The 5,916-nt window shown below is 35.1% G+C and overlaps 1 non-coding gene across 1 annotated transcript; it reads right to left on the reverse strand.

Annotated features, from left to right (window-relative positions):
• Positions 1-5,223: 5,223 nt before the first annotated feature.
• Positions 5,224-5,328, reverse strand: LOC129467112 (U6 spliceosomal RNA). Its single transcript, XR_008652261.1, has one exon. It is a non-coding gene; the product is annotated as a U6 spliceosomal RNA (small nuclear RNA).
• Between the last annotated feature and the right edge of the window lie 588 nt (positions 5,329-5,916).

The raw sequence follows: 5,916 nt of genomic DNA on the forward strand, positions 1-5,916 counted from the left end.
GAGAAGGATCCAGAGAAAAAGAAATTTTGAATAATAATGACAATAGATAGCATTGATGTCATGTTTACTTTATGAACAGCTCTATTTTAAGTACTTTATTTGAAATAAATTATTCAACACTAGGGTGAATTTTTGTCCTCCTCACTTAATAAATAAGAATACACAGGCAAATACGTGATTAAGTAGTTTTCACAAAGTTGCACAGTTAGTAAATAAGCAAGTCAGAATTTCAAACCGGGAAATATGCCTTTAGAATTTTCTCTTTCTCTCTCTCTGAAGGTACAGTAGATAGACTAACTTCCAGGGATCACTTGACAGAATTAAGGACATGATTGAGATTGAAGATAGATAATGAGTTTAAGGTAGAATAATCTGAGAACCCCCACCACTTAGGGAAAAAACATGTGACTCCCAGAAGGATACTACGTAAGTATGGCTTTCCTCATTCGGAAGATTCAAGCAAATAATCCAGTTAATTAATTTAAGGGAGAAGCCAGATAAGAAAAGAAAGTAGCATACATTTATGTGGTAATTCATGGATTATTATTATTATTATATAAGCAGCAGATACAAAGTAATGGGAGTAGGTAGAATTTTGTTTATCCAATCAACTATGCAGTCTAAACAAATAAAGCTCATTGTTTTGGTGGCAAATTACATTTTTTAAGGTAATTTAGCAGCCTTCAGGATCCCCAGAATACAATTGGTAGGTAGCTCCACTCGGAGCCATCTTAAGCCCAAAGGAGCAGAAATTCCAAGGAACAAGAAGGAATAGGGGTTGGCATCCCATTGTTCTGTAGGCTCATGTATTGTATTCTAATTTAATCATCTGGGATATTATCTTAATATCACAAAAATATTTATTTTAAAAAACGATAGATTGAGTAATTGATTTCACAGTTGATTTTACAATTAATCTATAGTCTTTTAAAATAAGTATTTTATAATATTAAGTATTGTGATGATTAATATTGAGTGGCAACTTGATTGAAGGATGCAAAGTACTGTTCCTGGGTGTGTCTGTGAGGGTGTTGCCAAAGGAGCTTAACATTTGTGTCAGTGGACTGGGAAAGGCAGACCCACCCTCAATTTGGGTGAGCACCATCTAATAGCTGCCAGCACGGCTCAAATCAAGTAGACGTAAGATGGAAAGAGCAGATTTGCCGAGTCTTCTGGACTTCATTTTTCTCTTGTGCTGGATGCTTCCTGCCCTTAAATATCAGACTCCAAGTTCTTCAGCTTTTGGACTCTTGGACTTATACCAGTGGTTTGCCAGGGGCTCTCTGGCCTTCCACCACAGACTGAACACTGCACTGTCTGCTTCCCTACTTTTCAGGTTTGGGACATGGATGGGTTTCCTTGCTCCTCACCTTGCAGATGACCTATTGTGGGACTTCACATTGTGAATGTGTGAGTCAATGCTCCTTAATAAACTCCCCTTTATTTGTACATCTATCCTATTAGTTCTGTCCCTATAGAGAACCCTGACTAATACAAGTATAATACTTATTGTAAAAATATTTGAAAAATATGTAGAATTGCTCATAAAAAAATCATGTATAATCCCACCAAGGAGTGAAAATTCTAAAACTCTTGGGATTTATGTGTTTCTAATATTTTACAGATACACATATGCCCATGTTCAAGATCACATAACATAGAAAATCTCTAGATCCCATGCTATTACTTACTTATTATTTATCAGATGAGCATGGTCTAATATAATTTGAAAGTCTTTTAAAACCTTTTTAAATGTCTATTTAACATCTTATTCAAGTAATAGTCTATAATTTATTTGGCCATTTTCTATTATTTGTCATTGAAGCCATTTTAAATTTTTTGTTAATATAAATAACCCAGCAATGAATGTCTCTATAATTAAGATTTTATTTTTAATTTTTTTTCTCAGATATTTTCCCAGAAGAAAACTATTGGATTAATAAATTTGAGCTTTCAAAAGTCCTTAATGAATTTTTCTAAATCTTTTTATAGAAAAGCTGACAATTTACCCTCCATCAGAGTGCATGAGAGAGACTTCTTCACCTATTGAAGGAGGAGACCATTTATTATCTAGAGAAAAAACAAACAACTTTATTGATTGCTTGTGAATGGGAGAGATGTACTTATTTATATATTATAGTCACTCTAAGCAAAACAAGAAGTTAGAGGAAGTAGTTAAAGATTTGACAGATTTTCAGAATAGGGAGGTTTAGGGATTGGATGAGTTTCATTCTTGGGAGCATGGTTACTGGAGTTAGGCTGTTGTTGATTAGCTAACATTCAAACATGTGGCATTGTTATCCATTGTCTGACTTTCAGAGCCATGGCTACAGATCCAAAGCATCTGAGTAACCGAGGTAAGATTAACCTCTATTCTGCTTTGTTACCTGAACAAAGTTTAGGATAATGATGAATAAAATATTCATTTTGTCATTATTTGAATTTTGAAAGTACAAAATTTTTATTTTACACCCTATCTCTAACATAACTGAGAATTATATTTTAAATATTTGTTAAAGGTAAAAAATAAATGAGATCTCATTGAAGTTCTCAAGTGGATTAACAATGAGGTTTAATTTTTTTATATGTTTCCTTTGCTAATGCCTGTCATGTACAAGTGTACTAGGGGATGCTAAGACAAATAAGACCTGTAAACATTCACAGAACAGTTGAAAAATCTGGGAAATAATCAGACAATTGCTATAGAATGTGCTGAGAGTTGTCATGGATCTAAATTAAGGTGGGAAAGTGCAGAAGAAGGGCATGCTTCTCACGGAAGATAATGCAGGAGCTGAGTCCTGAAAGCCAGAGAGCCAGCTACAAGGATTCAAAATGGAGAGGATGTGTGAAACATCTGAGAGTTCTAAATAGTTCTGCACAGACAGAGCAGAAAGGGTAATCACTAGTGACCAGGCTGCGGAGGAAAATATGGATATATTTGTAGCGTCACACTAAGGGAAAAAAAAGTGTGAAGATTCTGTCAGACTATATAGATGACTATATAATTGCCTAGCTGATAGAATGTGGGAGACGCAGAAGTAAACAGAGTGAAATCATTTACACTAGAATGATTCCTAGTTTACCGAAGTAGGCTAGAGAGGAGATGCTGCATGCACAGACATAGGGAGTTGGAAGAGAAGGAGCCCTGAGGCAGGATGGAGGATAAATTCAGTTTGGGACATGTTGCATTTGAGCTGCCTGAGGAAAATATAAATGTAAAAGAGAGGTTTTCTCCTCTCTGCCCTTACCCACAAGTCCTTCCCCCTACGGTCCCCACCTTGTGCCTTCTCACTCTCCAAATCCTACCCAAGCTATAGCCAAAGTTTAACCCATTAGTCATAATAATCTTTGTCTACCTGAATTCAGTTGAAACATTTGCCTAAAAACTATTTAAATAACACTCATCCAGAGGTATGAGTTTTGTCCTCTCAAAAAAGCTGCTTTTACCTTGTTGTATGGCCCCTGTATGAGATAGGATCAACATATTGGACAGCAAGTCTGTTGGCTACTTGGATTTCAATAAATAGCAACTAGAAATGAACAACTCATTGAGTGAGGTAAAAAACAAGTTGGAGGCTGATTTGAGGAAAGAATGCATGCTTTGGGGAAAATATGTACTTATTACTGTAAATCGTTTAGCTCAGTCACAGTGAGTAATAGCTGAGATGTGATAGAGTAGAGAAAGTGTTTTCCTAGTAAAGGGTGATGAGCTGTGTTGGGTTTTGTGTAGATGGTATGCCATGACCATATTATATATATATATATATATTTTTTTTTTTTTTGAGACGGAGTCTCGCTTTGTCGCCCAGGCTGGAGTGCAGTGGCGCAATCTCGGCTCACTGCAAGCTCCGCCTCCCGGGTTCACGCCATTTTCCTGCCTCAGCCTCTCCGAGTAGCTGGGACTACAGGCGCCTGCCACCACGCCCGGCTAACTTTTTTTTGTATTTTTAGTAGAGACGGGGTTTCACCGTGGTCTCGATCTCCTGACCTCTTGATCCACCCGCCTTGGCCTCCCAAAGTGCTGGGATTACAAGCGTGAGCCACCGCGCCCGGCCCATATTATATTTTAATAGATGGAATCCCAGGGTGTGATCACTGCCATGGTATTGTACATTAGTGACTTATTTGCTTTTATTTGTATGTAAGGGAAGAGCACCTTCCTAGAGATTAATACACATTGAAATGCATAGATACGAGGTTTGATTATTACTAAGGCTCCCTTTTCCCCCTGCCTTACAACATAATAAAGCTTTAATCTAAATTAGGTTTTCAAAATTATACGTAACAGAAGAGGAAGACACATAAGCTATGCTGACATTCAGAATATACAGTAATTGCCCAGGAAGATGCACTATGCCTGTAGCTTATTAATCATAAGCTTTGAATATCATTTAGTTATTTCATATACATCACCCAAAAAGTATCACTAATGCTTTAAATAATACTCATGTAGCGTCTGTTATTGCCTAACAATTGAAACAGACAGATGTGAACAGTGATAACAAAGATGTATATCTTTTTTCTAAGTCAAATAGCACCTTCTCAGAGACAATAGTTTAGCAAGAAAAAAGAAGTGCGAATGAACAGATTTTTTATACATTTAACACAATGGGAAAAGAATTGTACACATGTCTGATTTTTGTGATATGACTCAAATTGAAACCACTATGGGGTTAGGAATTAAAAGGAGCCCAGTTCACAGTAGTATGGATTAGCAATTCTAAAATTGCCAGCTCTGGATTTTAGGATTGAGCATATGAGTGAGTAATGCTGAGAAAAGTGAAAGCCACATTGCTGCCAGTTGGAGAATGGAATTAGAAATATAAAAAGAAAAAGACAAGAATTACCTCTGTTCTAATAAGTTTAAATGGAAGTAATAGTATGAATGCATAGATTTTAATATATAAATAAAATTATAGCTACTGATAAGAGATAGATATGGATATATGCATGTCTATATTTTGTAGTTCTTTCTATTAAAAGGGACTAAAAATAAAGATGCCTGTATAGCAATGAGCAAACCTAGTTCTCATATATTAGTTTCCCTTTTTTAATAGTCAGAGTTTCTTAATTAAATTATACAAAAAATCTATCATCTTAGCCACTTTTGAGGGTAGAGTTCAGTGATGTTACGTACATTCACGTTGTTGTACAGAACTTTTTCATTTTCCCAACTATAGGTTGAGTATAGTTGGCTTCATTTCTAGGTGCTTTCAGAGGGATAAAAATATGGAACACTTTATGAAATTCCATGTCATCTTTGCACAGGGGCCAGTCTAATCTTCTGTATCATCCCAATTTTAGTATATGTTCTGCTGAAACAAGCACTGAAAGACTATTTGACCATATATATGTGGGTTTAATTCTGGGTTCTCCATTCTCTTCCATTGTTCTATTTTTATACCAATATCATACTATTTTAATTATTGTTGCTTTATTGTAAGTTTTGAAATCCAGAAGTGTGATACTTCAAGCTTTGTATTTCCTGTTCAAAACTGTTTTGGCTATTTGGAGTCTTTTGTTATTTCATATGTATTTTGGGATAATTTTTTTTATTTCTGCAAAAAATGATATTTTGATAGGGATTGCATTCAGTTGGCTTTGAGTGATATGGAAAATTTAACAATATTACATCATCTACTCCATGAACATAAGATATCTTTCCACATATTTTCGTCTTTTATAATTTCTTTCGGCAATGTTTTGTGATTTTCAGTGTCCAAGTCTTTGTCTCCTTTGTTAAGTTTATTCTTAAGTATTATATTCTTTTTTATGCTTTTGTAAAAATAAGGTTGTTTTCTCAATTTTCATCTCAGATAGTTTGTTGTTAGTGTATGGAGATATAATTGATTTTGTTGTACATTGATTTTTTTATTCTGCAACTTTGCTAAATTCACTTATTGATTCCTTTAAAAA

Source organism: Symphalangus syndactylus, chromosome 17 (assembly GCF_028878055.3).
Source record: "Symphalangus syndactylus isolate Jambi chromosome 17, NHGRI_mSymSyn1-v2.1_pri, whole genome shotgun sequence".
NCBI lineage: Eukaryota > Metazoa > Chordata > Mammalia > Primates > Hylobatidae > Symphalangus > Symphalangus syndactylus.